Here is a 14,476-nt window from a genome sequence, read left to right as displayed (position 1 = left end):
AATGATTAACCCACTTGCTCTGCCTGGCTTAAGCCACACAGAGGGTAGGAGTCAGCTCTGAAAGCCACGTTTTTGAGGGGAGTGAATCAGTCAGAGTCGAGTGCAGAAAACAAATGGTCCTAGATATTCTTAAGGAGAAAGGAGTTTAATACATGGATATAAAGTACTATAAAATTGTTAAAGGTTGCAGGAGCGGGAGTCAGGAGGTTGCTACTGGAACTGCTGAGTTCAAGAACACAGCTGGGGTGGCCAGCCAGGCATGAAGAAGCCACTTGAATTCATGAAGCTACTTGAATTCAGCTGCTTCTTGAACTCATGAAGCTGGCAACTTGACACTGAAATTCTGGTTCAGCCACCCATGCTATCAGTACCCATGCTCTACCTCCTTGCTTGTCAGCACAAACAGCCAAAAGATTAAGAGGCTGACCTCCATCTTGCTTCCTTTTTCTCTGAGTTCATATTTAGGAACTTAATTTGCAACTAGAATCCTGCAGCAAGGGAGTCTTTGAAATAGGTTTCAGCCTCTAGTTACAGGAAGCCGTACCAGAAGCAGATGGGAAGGGATGCTGACTGCCACCAACCTTATCTGCCAGGGGGAGATGGAGAAGTCAGTGTCCAGAGGGGTGCTGTGAGGAACGGGACTGTGACATGGAGAGACTTAGGTATGTGGCTAATGCTCAGACTCAGCTCTTTTTTTTTTTTTTTTTAAAGAGAAGGTGACTACTTAAAAAACATTTTTTTAAACATCTGTGTTTTTTATTTTTATTATTATTTTTTTTGCGGCACGCGGGCCTCTCACTGTTGTGGCCTCTCCTGTTGCGGAGCACAGGCTCCGGATGCGCAGGCCCAGTGGCCATGGCTCATGGGCCCAGCCGCTCTGCGGCATGTGGGATCCTCCCGGACTGGGGCACGAACCCGCGTCCCCTGCATCGGCAGGTGGACCCTCAACCACTGCGCCACCAGGGAAGCCCCTTTTATTATTTTTTAAATTTTATTTTTTGGCTGCGTTGGGTCTTCGTTGCTGTGTGCAGGCTTTCTCTAGTTGCAGCGAGAGGGGCCTACTCCTCGTTGCAGTGCGTGGACTTCTCATTGCGATGGCTTCTCTTGTTGCGGAGCACAGGCTCTAGGTGTGCAGGCTTCAGTAGTTGCAGCACGCAGGCTCAGTAGTTGTGGCATGCGGGCCCTAGAGCTTGCGGGCTTCAGTAGTTGCAGCATGTGGGCTCAGTAGTTGTGGCTCGCAGGCTCTAGAGCGCAGGCTCAGTAGTTGTGGCACACAGGCTTAGCTGCTCCGCGGCACGTGGGATTTTCCTAGACCAGGGATTGAACCAGTGTCCCCTGCATTGGCAGGTGTATTCTTAACCACTGTGCCACCAGGGAAGTCCCCCAGACTCAGCTCTTCAAGGTTCTTCTGAGGCAGTGGGAGCAGCTCAGGTGTGTGGTGCTTGTGCTGGGGGCCAGGGACAGTGGAGGAAGGAAGACAGAATCCAGCTCTCTCTGAAAATGAGAAAGGAGGAAGTTTACACAGCAGCTGGGACATCCGTTAGGGAGTACATGGTAAAAATGGGCCTTGGATGACTCATTCGGGACAGGTGATCCTTACATTTCTTTGAGCACTGGGATGTGGTTATCAGAGCCACTTCTATGGCAAGGCCAGGCTTAAAGTGCACATTTTCCATGCTCTTGTCTGGCTTGTCCCCATTTGTATCTGATCCTGGGTAGCGGGCACTTGTAGCATACTTGATCTCCGTCCAGCAGAGATGTGAGCAGGAAATCTAAGTGCCTCTTGTTTTTCTTTACCTAAGCTGTTGTGAAATCAGGTATGTGACTCTGCATCAGAAAAAAAATAATATCCTGATCTGTCTCTGGGAAAAGAATTCCTAGTGTGCTTATGGCTTAAAATGTGTTTTCATGCATACTTTTTAGATTCTGGTGGTTTTGACACCTTGAGGCTTAATTTCCAGCAGTGATTAGATCACAGCATGTGACCTGGCCTCTGAAGAGCCTCTGTCCTAGTGGGGAAGCAGCTTTCTTTAGTCACTCACAAAGAGGAGTGATATTGATGGGGAAAAGCCTAGGATGGTAAATATACAATTGATCCTTGAACAACATGAATTTGAACTGCCCAGGTCCACTTATACATGGATTTTTTTCAATAGTAAACACTACAGTACCATGCAAGTGGTTAGTTGAACCTGCAGATGTGGAACAGATATGGAGGGCTGACATAAATTATGTGTGGATTTTTCAACTGCATGGTCAGTGCCCCTAACCCTTTGCATTGTTCAGGGGTCAGCAGTATACTTGTGCTGGGTGACAACAGGTATACTTCACTAATTGTAGGTGATGCAGTCCCAGAGGTTAACTGAAACGCAAGTTTCTGTTCGTCAAGGGGTTTGGGGTCAGAAGGCTCAAAAGAGGGCCTTTTTCAACAAGTCTCGTGAGAGGGTGCCTAACACAGTGCCTGGCATATAAGCGCCAGTGTCTGTGGAATGAATCATAGTGCATGAGCTGCACCTTCTTTCCTTGGCAGAGCTATTAGGCAGTAAACACTTGTAGAATAATGGGATTGTACTAGGTTTTTCCTAGCTCTAAAACCCCATTTATTTACTGATCCATTCACAGAGGATTCCTTGATCCAACCAAGTTATTTGCCATAATGTTGCTTGATGACCTCTTTGAAGAAAAAGAGACTGTGGGCTAGATGCTTGTACCTTTAATAAGATTTGCCGTTCGTGGAATAACTTACGGGTGTTAACAGAATGAAGTCTGTTCCCTGGAGGGAAGTTTCTGTGGCCCTGACCTGCTGGACATTTAACAGTGATGAAGTCAAAGAAGGTGTATTTAACATACCTGCAGAGGACCCAACCTGGAAATAGCTAATTTGGTAAAAATTTTTAAAGTGCCTTCTTTTAAGAACTTTATTTTGATATAATGTCACACTTAGAAAATAGTTGCAAGAATAGTACAAAGAACTTCTGTATATCCTTTACCCAGATGCTCCAACTGTTCATGCGTTGTCCTATTTATTATTTGCTTTATATATTTATATATCTTTTTGAACCATTTGGGACAATTTGAGAAAAGCACCCTACCCTTTTTATCTTAAGTACTTCAGTATATATCCTAAGAATAAGGACTTTCTCTTCCATAAGCACATTACACTTATCAAAAGCAGGAACTAGAGCAATGATACAATACCAGTATCTGGCCCACAGCTCAGATTTTGTTGATCACATCTCTTTGGTCTTACTTAATCTAAAACAATTCCTCAGTCTTTGCCTTTCTTAACCTTGATATTTTGAAGAGTAAATCAGTTATTCTGTAGGGTGTCCCTCTATTTAGGTTTGTGTGGTGTTTCCTTGTGATTGGATTCAGGATATACGTTTTTGGCAGGGAATTCACAGGCATGGTGCTGTGTCCCAAGTGCATCACAGTAGATGGTTTATCTTGGTTTATCTTGTTCTCGCTGATAACTTACTCCTTGGTTAAGGTTATGTTCTCTCCACTGTGAAGTTACTACTTTTCTTTTTGTATTTACTAAGTAATTTGTGGAAAGATACTTTGAGCCTCTAAATGTCCTGTTCCTCATCAGACTACTACCCATAAGTTTTAGCCTGGATTGATCATTTTTGCTGAATCAGTTATCAGGATGGCTGCAAAATGGTGAGTGATTTTCTAACTAACTCCCATAATTTCTTATACAGTTATCATGGTATTCTATTATGTGGAGAGGCTTTCTTTTCCATTAAAAATTGTGTTCATTTAGTTATCAGTATGGACTCATAGATTCTTATCCTGTGAACATTGTTATCATTTATTTTGATACTCAGATTGTACCACGTTTGGTCAATCTGAGTTCCTTCAAGCTAGCTCCTGTATCCCCATCATTTTAAGGGTGCTTCCTTAACTTCTGCCACAAGATATTCTAGCTGTCTTGTACTTTGCCTGCTCCAGCCCTGGAATCAGCCTTTTATCCAAGGAGCCTGGATAGGTGGCAAATGATGGGCCCAAACCAAGAAGTGAAATACCATCCTGACAATTAAGACAGGGCCTTCGGCTGCACTCAGGCAAGTACTGGTTTCTGAGCAGGGGTGACAGTTGTGTTGTGAGTCACTCAGATTGCACCAGAGGGCCATGCTAGGCTTGACTGCATTTTAAAAGGACGATAATCATGGAGAATGGGTTCCAGAGCCCCACGGCCATAACTGCACCCTGCAAAGTTCTGGACAGGAAGGGAGAAAGAACTAGTGGGATGAGGGTGTTCATATCAGGAGACTACTCAGGGTTGGAACAAGCCCAGCAGGCCCCATGTGAGTCCACCATGAGGAACCATTTGGAGAAGAGACTTTCTCTGTGCTGATGGAAGGAAGGAAAGGGAAGAAGGTGGGGTCCAGGGCTGTTGCTGAGGATAGTGTAGGCTCATGTGCTTTTCCAAGACCCAGCTCTGGCTCTTGTCTGGTCTGGCCACAGCATGCCCACCATTCCCTATAGTCAGGGTCTCCTCTGGCTACAAGGGGCAGTGGCCTCAACAGGATTGGGAGGTCTGGATGATGAAGTTGTATTGGTCTTTTTTTTTTTTTAAATTGAGGTATGGTTGATTTACAACGTTTCAGGTATAGAGCAGTGATTCAGTTACTATATGTATGTGTGTGTGTGTGTATATATATATATATATTCTTTTTCAGATTCTTCTCTATTATAGGTTATTACAAGATACTGAATGTAGTTCCCTGTGCTATACAGTAGGTCCTTGTTGTTTATTTTACATATAGTAGTGTGTATCTGTTAATCCCAAATTCCTGACTTTTCTCCCCTCCCCCCATATTGGTCTTTGCTGTGCTTGTACACTTCTATCAGCAGGCATCAATATTTGGGCCTGACTGGCCAGCAGGGAAGGCCAGGGAGGCCACAGTGTAAGCTGCTTGGGTGGGGGGCAGCTGAGACCTGTGAGCTCTGCACAGGGGTTAAACTTTCACCTGTGGGAAGTCACCCTGCGGAGGGGACTTAGCTACTGCAGACTGAATCAAGCGACCCCAGGGAAGCACAGCACCATTAGAAAATCCTATCTTCTGATCCATAATTGCTGCACGTAAGAGCTGGGACATACCTCCTGAGGCACAGGATGAGACTCCCAAACTCTGCCTTCTTTGGGCTCTCCCAGAGCCACTGGAGTGGATCTGGAAAAATGACCAGATGGTGAGGAGACAGTCTCCAAACTGGCATGTGTGAACGGAGGGCAGGAGCAGGGTGGATCCCAGGGGGATAAGGATGCTGTCTGTACATCTCTGGAGAGTTGCCACAGACAGAGGGAAAAGATGTCCTTTGGGGGCTCCAGAAGATAGAAATACTAGGAATGGGGTTGGGTTTGTTTCCTTATCCATCCATCTATATGTCCAACACTTAATGAGTTTGCTGGGTGTTAGGTATAGAGGATCAACAGTGCATGACCTCACAGGGCATGGGAGAGGGGGGAATCAGACACATCAACAGACTTTTTCAATGCAGAGGATTTCAGTGCCACCATGGGGATAACACAGGTGGGTAGGGAGGAAGGGCACATAACTAAGATTTGAAGAGATTAAGGGAAGTGTTCCATGGAATGATGATGAAGTAGGATCCTGAAGTATGGGTAGGATTTAGCCAGGGAGACAGATTTTTGGCTCAATCAGATGGAGTAGGTTCTCTTGGGCGGGTCTGGCCTGTGTGGGAGAGCAAACCCTGCACAGTCAACCAATGCAGGCTACTCAGAGCAGTCTCCTTCCAGATGCTTCCCCAACCACGGAAGAGCAAGGGTAGGATAGGTGTTCTGTGTTCCTCCCACTTCTGCCTCCAAATGACTTGGCGGAAGACGGGCACTATATGTGTGTGTGTCCCAGCTGCTCCTATTACAGAAGCCCTAGATAACAGCCTTACTCATATGTCTTCTGTATACAAGCTCTTAACATTTGATAGGGAACGTTCAACTACTGGCCTTGACAGGCATCACCACTCAGAACTCAGTTCCTCCTGGGAGAGCAGTCGAGATGGCGGAGTAGTAAGATGTGAAGCTCACCACCTCCTTTCACAAATACATCAAAAATACATCTACATGTGGAAAGGTTCTCACAGAATATCCACTGAATGCTGGCAGAAGACCTCATACCTCTGAAACAGCAAGAAAATCTGTAAGTGGGTAGGACAAAAAGGAAAAAAGTGACAAAGGAATCAGGATGGGACCTGGGCCCCTGGGAGGGAGCTGTAAAAGAAGAAAGGTTCCTGCACCCTCGGAAGTTCTTTCGCTGGCAGAGAGATCAGCTGTTATAAGAGGGAGCTTCAGAACCTTGGAGTAGAGCACAGCAACCAGTCTGCAGCAGCTAGAACGGAGAGAGAGCTGCACAGACGGTCAGTGCCACTGCTTTGCACTTCCCAGCCTGAGATGCGTGTCTAGTGGTGCGGGCAGGGGCTGGATGAAGAAGCTCGGGCTTTGGCGATCAGACCTGGGGAGAGGACTGGGGTGGGCTGTGCAGAAACAGCCTGAAGCGGTCGGAGTCTGGTGCAACCCTACCTGAGGCTGTATGAGGAGGAAGCCTGGGCCGCCTTAGAGGCCAGGCACCATTGTGTGGGCAGTGTGCAAGGGGAGGGGCAGAACCTGCCATTACAGCCTTTTCCCCTGTGCAAGCTCTCAGCAGAACACTTCTTACACTCACTGCAGGAGCTGTCTCGAGCTGCTGACTCTGCCCTCCCGGGGAGCAGAGTTGCGAGCTGCCTCTGCTCCCATGGCATGCTCCAGGGCCATGCATGAGCTGCCACTGCCACTGAGAGTCCCACGACTGGGCACCAGCCGCCACATCTGCACACCCCGTTAAGGGGGTAATGGCCAGCAAGCGCTGAGGAAAGAGGCGATAGGCAGCCATACTAAGAACAGCCCTTGAACCAAAAATGTTAAACCCACACAAGCTACACAGGGATGCCCCCACATATAAAGAGCCTCCTAAGACCACAGTAGATAATTGTTTCTCCTAAACTCACAGAATAAGAGAAATACAAGTAAAATGAAGAAGCAGAGGAGCCACTCCCAGTTAAAAGACCAAGAGAATTCCCCTGAAAGAATAATGAAACAGACCTCTTTAGTCTAACAGACACCAATTTCAAAAAGACACTGATTTCAAAAAGATAATAAAAATATTGAAGGAATTAAGGCTATCAACAAAAATGCAGAGCACTGTAAAAAGGAACTGGAAACTATACAGAGGAACCAATAAAAATTAGAAAACTCATTTACTGAGACAAAAACTGAATTAAAGGCAATGAACAGAATAAATAATGCAGAATGAACAAGCAACCCGGAAGACAGAATAATGGAAATCACCCAATCAGGACAGCAGACAGGAGGCCAAATGAATAAAAATGAAAGCAATATAAGAGACCTATGGGATAATACAAAGCATGCCAATCTAGGCATAATAGGGAATCCAGGAGGGGGAAAAAGAGTAAAGGGGATTGGAAATGTATTTGAAGAAATTATGGCTGAAAACTTCCTAAACCTAAAGAAGGAAACATCCAGGTACAGGAAGCACAGAGGGTCCAAAACAAAGTAAACCCAAACAGACCTACACCAAGACATTTTATAATAAAAACGGCAAAAATTAGACGATTCTAAAGGCAGCAGGAGAAAAAGAGTTAATTACACGGGAAGCCCCATAAGGCCATCAGCATTTCTCTACGGAAACGTTTCAGGCCAGAAGGGAGTGGGAAGATATATTCAAAGTCCTGAAAGGGAAAAATCTGCAACCTAGAATACTTTGCCCAGCAAGATTATCATTTAGAATAGGAGAGAGAAAGAATTTCTGAGACAAGCAAAAACGAAGAGAATACAGCAATACTAAAACGTATCCTAAAGAAAATATTGAAATCTTCTCTAAATAGAAAGAAGAATATATAGGAAAGAGAAAATCACAATTGGAGAGAAAATCACCTATAAATAAGCCAGTACACAGATTTTTAAAAAATCAAATTTCTGTGAACGTGATGATAACCACAATGAACAGCAAAAGGATGAACATGAAGATGTAAAAGAGGACATCAAAATCATAAAATGTGGTGGAGGAGAGTCAGAAAATGTAGATTTTTTTTTTCATTTCCTAGAATGTGTTTGAGCCTCTCTGACTACTAGTCTAAGGCAAGGAGATAGAAGACGGGGTTAACATACTTGAAAAACAGGGTAACCACAAATCAAAAACATATGACAGATTCACAAAAACCAAGGAGAACATAAGTATAATACAAAAGAAGAACATCAAACCACAAAAGGAAAAACAGAAAGGGACAAAGAGGAAATATAAAATCAACAGGAAACCAAGGTTAAAATGGCAATAAATATGTATCTATCAATATTTATTAGTGGACTAACTACTCCAATCAGAAGACACAGAGTGGCAGATTGGATTAAAAAAACAAGAGCTTACAATATGCTACCTAGAGGAGACCCACTTTAGGGCAAAGGACAAACACAGATTGAAAGTGAGATAGAAAAATATTTCATGCAAATGGAAATGAAAAGAAAGTGGGGGTTGCAATACTCATATCTGACAAAATATACTTTAAAACAAGCCATAAAGAAAAAGGACACTATGTAATGATAAAAGGATCAATACAAGAAGAGGATTTTACAGTCGTCAACATATATGCACCTAATATAGAAGCACCCAAATACATAAAATACTAACAGACATAAAGGCAGAAATTGACAATCATACAATAATAGTAGGAGACTTCAGCACCACACTTACACCAATGGACAGGTTTTCTAGACAGAAAATCAGTAAGGCAACAGAGATCCTAAATGATACAACAGTCAGAACTAATTGGTATTTTCAGTACATTACACCCCCCAAAAATAGAATACACATTCTTTTCAAATGCACATGGAACATTCTCTAGGATTGACCACATATTAGGGCACAAAACTAGCCTCAACAAATTTAAGAGTATAGAAATTATCTCAAGCATCTTTGTGACCGTAAGAGCATGAAACTAGAAATCAACCACAGAAAAATCAGAAACAATTACATGGAGACTAAACAACATACTACTAAAAAAACCAATGGGTCAACGATGAAATCTAAGAGGAAATTTAAAAATACCTTGAGACAAATGACAATGAGAACATAACCATACAAAATCTATGGGATGCAGCAAAAGCAGTTCTTAGAGGGAAGTTCATAGCGATACAGGCCTTCCTCAAAAAAAACAAGGAAAGTCTCAAACAACCTAACCTACCACTTAAAAAGAAATTAGAAATAAGAACAAACAAAACTGAAAGTCAGCAGAAGGAAGGAAATAATAAAGATCAGAGAGGAAATAGAGAATCTCAAAAATTATGTTAAAAAATCAATAACCATATGAAAACATCTGTCTAAATGTCTAAATATTTACAGAAATCCAAATTATCCATAAGGACAAAGAAGGACTTGCCTAAAGTGGAAAGACAAAAGTGGAGTCCCACAGGACAACAGTTATGACAGCACATTCTGTATATTTCATAAAAATAGAAAATATTTTGGCATGGAATGGGAAACACCTAAAAAAGAGTGCTTCCCAAAGGTTTCCTAAAGAATGTATTAGGAAAACTCATTTCCTCCAAAGCATAATAAAAGAGCAATAGTAGGTCAAAAAAAAAAAAAAATCAATAAAGCCAAGAGCTGGTTTTTTGAAAGGGTAAACAAGATTGACAAACTCCTGTCCAGGCTCATCAAGAAGAAAACAGAGAACCCGAATAAGAAATGAAAAAGGAGAGATAATAACCAATACTGCAGAAACACAGAAAGCCGTAAGGGAATACTATGAACAATTATATGCCAACAAATGCTACAACCTAGAAGAAATGGACAAGTTTCTAGAAACATACAGCCCACCAAAAATGAACCAAGAAGAAATAGATAAATTTGAACAGACTGATCACTAGAGGTGAAATAGAATCTGTAATTTAAAAACTTCCTACAAACAAAAGTCCAGGACCAGATGGCTTCACAGGCGAATTCTACCAAACATGCAAAGAACTTATACTGATCCTTCTCAAACTCTTCCAAAAAAACTGAAGAGGAAGGAACACTCCCAAAGACATTTTATGAAGCCACCATCAGCCTGATACCAAAACCTGACAAAGACACCACCAAAAAGAAAATTACAGGCCAATATATTTGATGAATTGATGAATATAGATGCAAAAATTCTCAACAAAATATTAGCTAACAGAATCCAACAACACATTAAAAAGATCATGTACCATAACCACATGGGAGTCATCCCAAGTTCACAAGAATGGTTCAACATATGCAAATCAGTCAATGTGATACACCACATAAACAAAAGACAAAAACCCACAATCATCTCAATAGATGCAGAAAAAGCATTTGACAACATTCAATATCCATTCATGATAAAAACTCTCACCAAAGTGGGTATAGAGGGAATATATCTCAACATAATAAAACCTATTTATGACAGACCCACAGCCAGTATAATACTCAACAGTGAGAAGTTGAAAGCCTTCCCACTAAAATCTGGAACAAAACAAGGATGCCAACTCTCACCACTTCTCTTCAACATAATATTTCAAGTCCTAGCCACAGCAATCAGACAAGAAAAAGAAAAGGTATCCAGACTGGAAGAGAAGAGGTAAAACTGTCACTCTTCGCACATGACACGATTCTCTCTCTATACAAAGAACCGTAAAGACTCCACACAAAAACTATTGGAATAAACGAATTCAGCAAGGTAGCAGGATACAAGATTAACATACAGAAATCGGTTGCATTTCTTTACGCTAACTATGAAATATCAGAAAGGGAATATAAAAAACTATACCTTCCAAAATCTCACCCCCCAAAATAAAATACTTATAGGAATAAACCTGACTAAGGAGGTAAAAGACTTATATGCTGAGGACTATAAAACAATAAAGTAAACTGAAGATGATTCAAAGAAATGGAAAGATATCCAATGCTCTTGGAGGAATGAATATTGTTAAAATGGCCATACTACCCAAAGCAATCTACAGATTTAATGTGATCCCTATCATATTACCCATGACATTTTTCACAGAACTAGAACAAATAATCCTAAAACTTATATGGAATCATAAAAGACCCAGAATTGCCAAAGCAATGATGATGAAAAAGAACAAAGCAGGAGGCATAACCCTCCCAGAGTTCAGACAATACTACAAAGCTACAGTAATCCAAACAGCATAGTATTGGCACAAAAACAGCCATATGGATCAATGGAACAGAGTAAAGACCCCAGAGATTAACTCACACCGCTATGGTCAATTAATCTTAAAGAAAGAAAGAATATACAGTGGGAAAAAGTCTTTTCAGCAGTGTTGGGAAAGTTGGACAGCCGCGTGTAAGTCAGTGAAGTTAGAACACACTCACCATACACAAAAATAAACTACAAATGGCTTAAAGACTTAGACATAAGACTTGACCCCATAAAATTCCTAGAAGAGAATATAGGCAAAACATTCTCTGACATAAATCGTACCACTGTTTTCTTAGGTCAGTCTCCCAAGGCAACAGAAATAAAAACAAAAATAGACAAATGGGACCTAATCAAACTTACAGGCTTTTGCACAGGAAGCCATAAACAAAACGAAAAGACAGCCTACAGAATGGGAGAGAATATTTGCAAATGATGCAACTGGCAAGGGCTTAATTTCCAAAATACAAACAGCTCATACAACTCAACAACAGAAAAACAACCCAATCGAAAAACGTGCAGAAGACCTAAAGAGACATTTCTCCAAAGAAGAAATACAAATGGCCAATAGGCATGTGAAAAGATGCTCAACATCGCTAATTACTAGAGAAATGCAAATCAAAACTGCAACAAGGTACCAACTCATACTGGTCAGAATGGCCATCATTAAAAACTCTAGAAACAAATGCTGGAGAGGATGTGGAGAAAAGGGAACCCTACTACACTATTGGTGGAAATGTAAATTGGTACAGCCACTATGGAAAACAGTATTCCATTCCTCAGAAAACTAAAAACAGAATTACCACATGATCCAACAGTCCCACTCCTGGGCATATATCCAGACAAAACTCTAATCCAAAAAGATACATGCAGCCCTATGTTCATAGCAGCACTATTCACAACAGCCAAGACATGGAAACAATCTAAATGTCCAGTGGCAGATGAATGGATAAAGAAGATGCGGTACATATATAGAATGGAATACTACTCAGTCATAAGAGAACGAAATAATGGCCATTTGCAGCAACGTGGATGGACCTAGAGATTACCATACTAAGTGAAGTCAGAGAAAGACAAATACCACATGATATCACTAATAATGTAGAATCTAAAATATGACAAAATGAACCTATCTACAAAACAGAAACAGACTCATGGACATAGAGAACAGACTTGGGGTTGCCAAGGGGGAGGGGGTTGGGGGAGGGACAGTGGGAGGCTGGGGTTAGCAGGTGTAAGCTATTATATGTGGAATGGATAAACAACGTCCTACCATACAGCACAGAGAACTATATGCAGTATCCTATGATAAACCATAATGGAAAAGAATATAAAAGAGTGTAGGGCTTCCCTGGTGGCGCAGTGGTTGAGAGTCCGCCTACCGATGCAGGGGACACGGGTTCGTGCCCCGGTCCGGGAAGATCCCACATGCCGTGGAGCAGCTGGGCCCATGAGCCATGGCCGCTGAGCCTGTGCGTCCGGAGCCTGTGCTCCACAATGGGAGAGGCCACAACAGTAAGAGGCCCGCGTACTGCAAAAAAAAAAAAAAAAAAGATGTGTGTGTATATATATATATATATATGTGTGTGTGTATGTATAACTGAATCACTTTGCTGTACAGCAGAAATTAACACAACATTGTAATTCAACTATACTTCAGTTAAAAAAACAAAGAACTCAATTCCTTCTGTAAAAAAGGGGCAATAGCCTCACCAAGTCAGTGCTTAATATACTACTGATGGGATATAAGATGATTTTAGTGGCATGGGGGTGTATCAGGATATATGAGGTTATGCTGACTTGGCTAAACTGCAGTAACAAATTTCCCCCAAATGTTTGGTTTCAACAAAGGTTTAGTTGCTTGTGATACTGTGAATATTTTCATTTTAACAGTTTAGTGTGTATTAAAACCACTAGCTTTTCATTTATAGGAGTGAAGTCTTTTTAGTTAAGTTCCTGGATAGGGTCCTGGAATGGAAAAAGGACACTAGGTAATGACTAAGGAAATATGAATGAACTGTGGACTTTAGTTAATAATAATGTGTCTACTGGCCCATTAATTTTGACAAATGTACCATACTAATGCAAGGTGTTAGTAACAGGGAAGCTCGGCAGGAAGGGTAGTACGGGAACTCTCTACCACCTATCTCCTCACTTTTTCTATAAATCTAAAACTTATAGACACTCTTCAATAAGGGGTGCTGGGAAAACTGGACAGCTGCATGTAAAAGAATGAAATTAGAACATTTTTGTGTGTATGGTTTTAGAAAAACTGTAATGGATTAAAGACCTAAACGTTAAGACCTGAAACCATGAAACTCCTAGAAGAAAACACAGGCAGAACACACTTTGACATAAATCGTGCAATATTTTTTGGAGCTGTCTCCTAAGGCAAAGGAAACAAAAGCAAAAATAAACAAATGGGACCCAATTAAACTTAAAAGCTTTTGCACAGCAAAGGAAACCATAGACAAAACAACAAAAAGACAACCTACTGAATGGGAGAAAGTACTTGCAAGTGATATGACCAATAAGGGGTTAATATCCAAAATGTATAAAAAGCTCATACAACTCAACATCAAAAAAAAATCTGATTAAAAAATGGTCAGAAAACCTAAATAGACATTTTTCCAATGTCTATTTGGAAATGTCTGACACAGAAGATACAGATAGTTAACAGGCACATGAAGAGATGCTCAACATCGCTAGTCATCAGAGAATGCAAATCAAAACCACAATGAAATATCACCTCACACCTGTCAGAATGGCTATCATCACCACAAATAACAAATGTTGGTGAGAACATGGAGGAAAGGGAACCCTTGTGCACTGTTGGTGGGAATGTATACTGGGGAAGCCACTATGGAAGACAGTATGGTGTTTACTCAAAAGACTAAAAACAGAACTACCATATGATCCAGCAATTCTACTCCTGGGTATATATCTGAAGAAAATGAAAACACTAATTTGAAAGATACATGCACCCCAATGTTCACAGCAGCATTATTCATAATAGCCAAGATGTGGAAACAACCTAAGTATCCATCAACAGATGAATGGATAAAGAAGATGTGGTACATATATACACAATGGAATACTACTCAGCCATAAAAGATAATGAAATTTTGCCATTTGCAACAAGGATGCACTTGGATTCTGATTCACTTTGTTATAAAGCAGAAACTAACACACCATTGTAAAGCAATTATACTCCAATAAAGATGTTAAAAAAAAAAAA

General features: G+C 41.3%; 1 protein-coding gene and 1 long non-coding RNA gene across 3 annotated transcripts in view; one reads left to right on the top strand and one right to left on the bottom strand.

The window, feature by feature from the left end:
• Positions 1-936: 936 nt before the first annotated feature.
• Positions 937-14,476, bottom strand: part of FBXO10 (F-box protein 10) — an 84,965-nt gene continuing 71,425 nt past the window's right edge. The window contains exons 12-13 of one of the 2 annotated variants that reach the window (XR_003432595.1): positions 1,343-1,494; positions 937-972 (exon numbers count right to left, since the gene is read on the bottom strand). The gene's annotated coding sequence lies outside the window, so the exon portion shown is untranslated. Of the gene's footprint in view, positions 973-1,342; positions 1,495-14,476 lie in introns of those variants that run through there. The other variant, XR_003432594.1, reaches the window with a different exon arrangement.
• LOC113619942 (uncharacterized) lies at positions 1,492-4,067 on the top strand. The gene is made up of 2 exons (XR_003432596.1): positions 1,492-2,884; positions 3,593-4,067. It is a non-coding gene; the product is annotated as an uncharacterized LOC113619942 (long non-coding RNA).

This window comes from Aethalodelphis obliquidens, unplaced genomic scaffold, assembly GCF_003676395.1.
Source record: "Aethalodelphis obliquidens isolate GAN/ISIS:26980383/991018 unplaced genomic scaffold, ASM367639v1 scaffold7, whole genome shotgun sequence".
NCBI classification, from domain to species: Eukaryota; Metazoa; Chordata; class Mammalia; order Artiodactyla; family Delphinidae; genus Aethalodelphis; species Aethalodelphis obliquidens.
The sequence above is the reverse complement of the archived record's forward strand: the minus strand, read 5'-3'. Positions and strand labels throughout refer to the sequence as shown.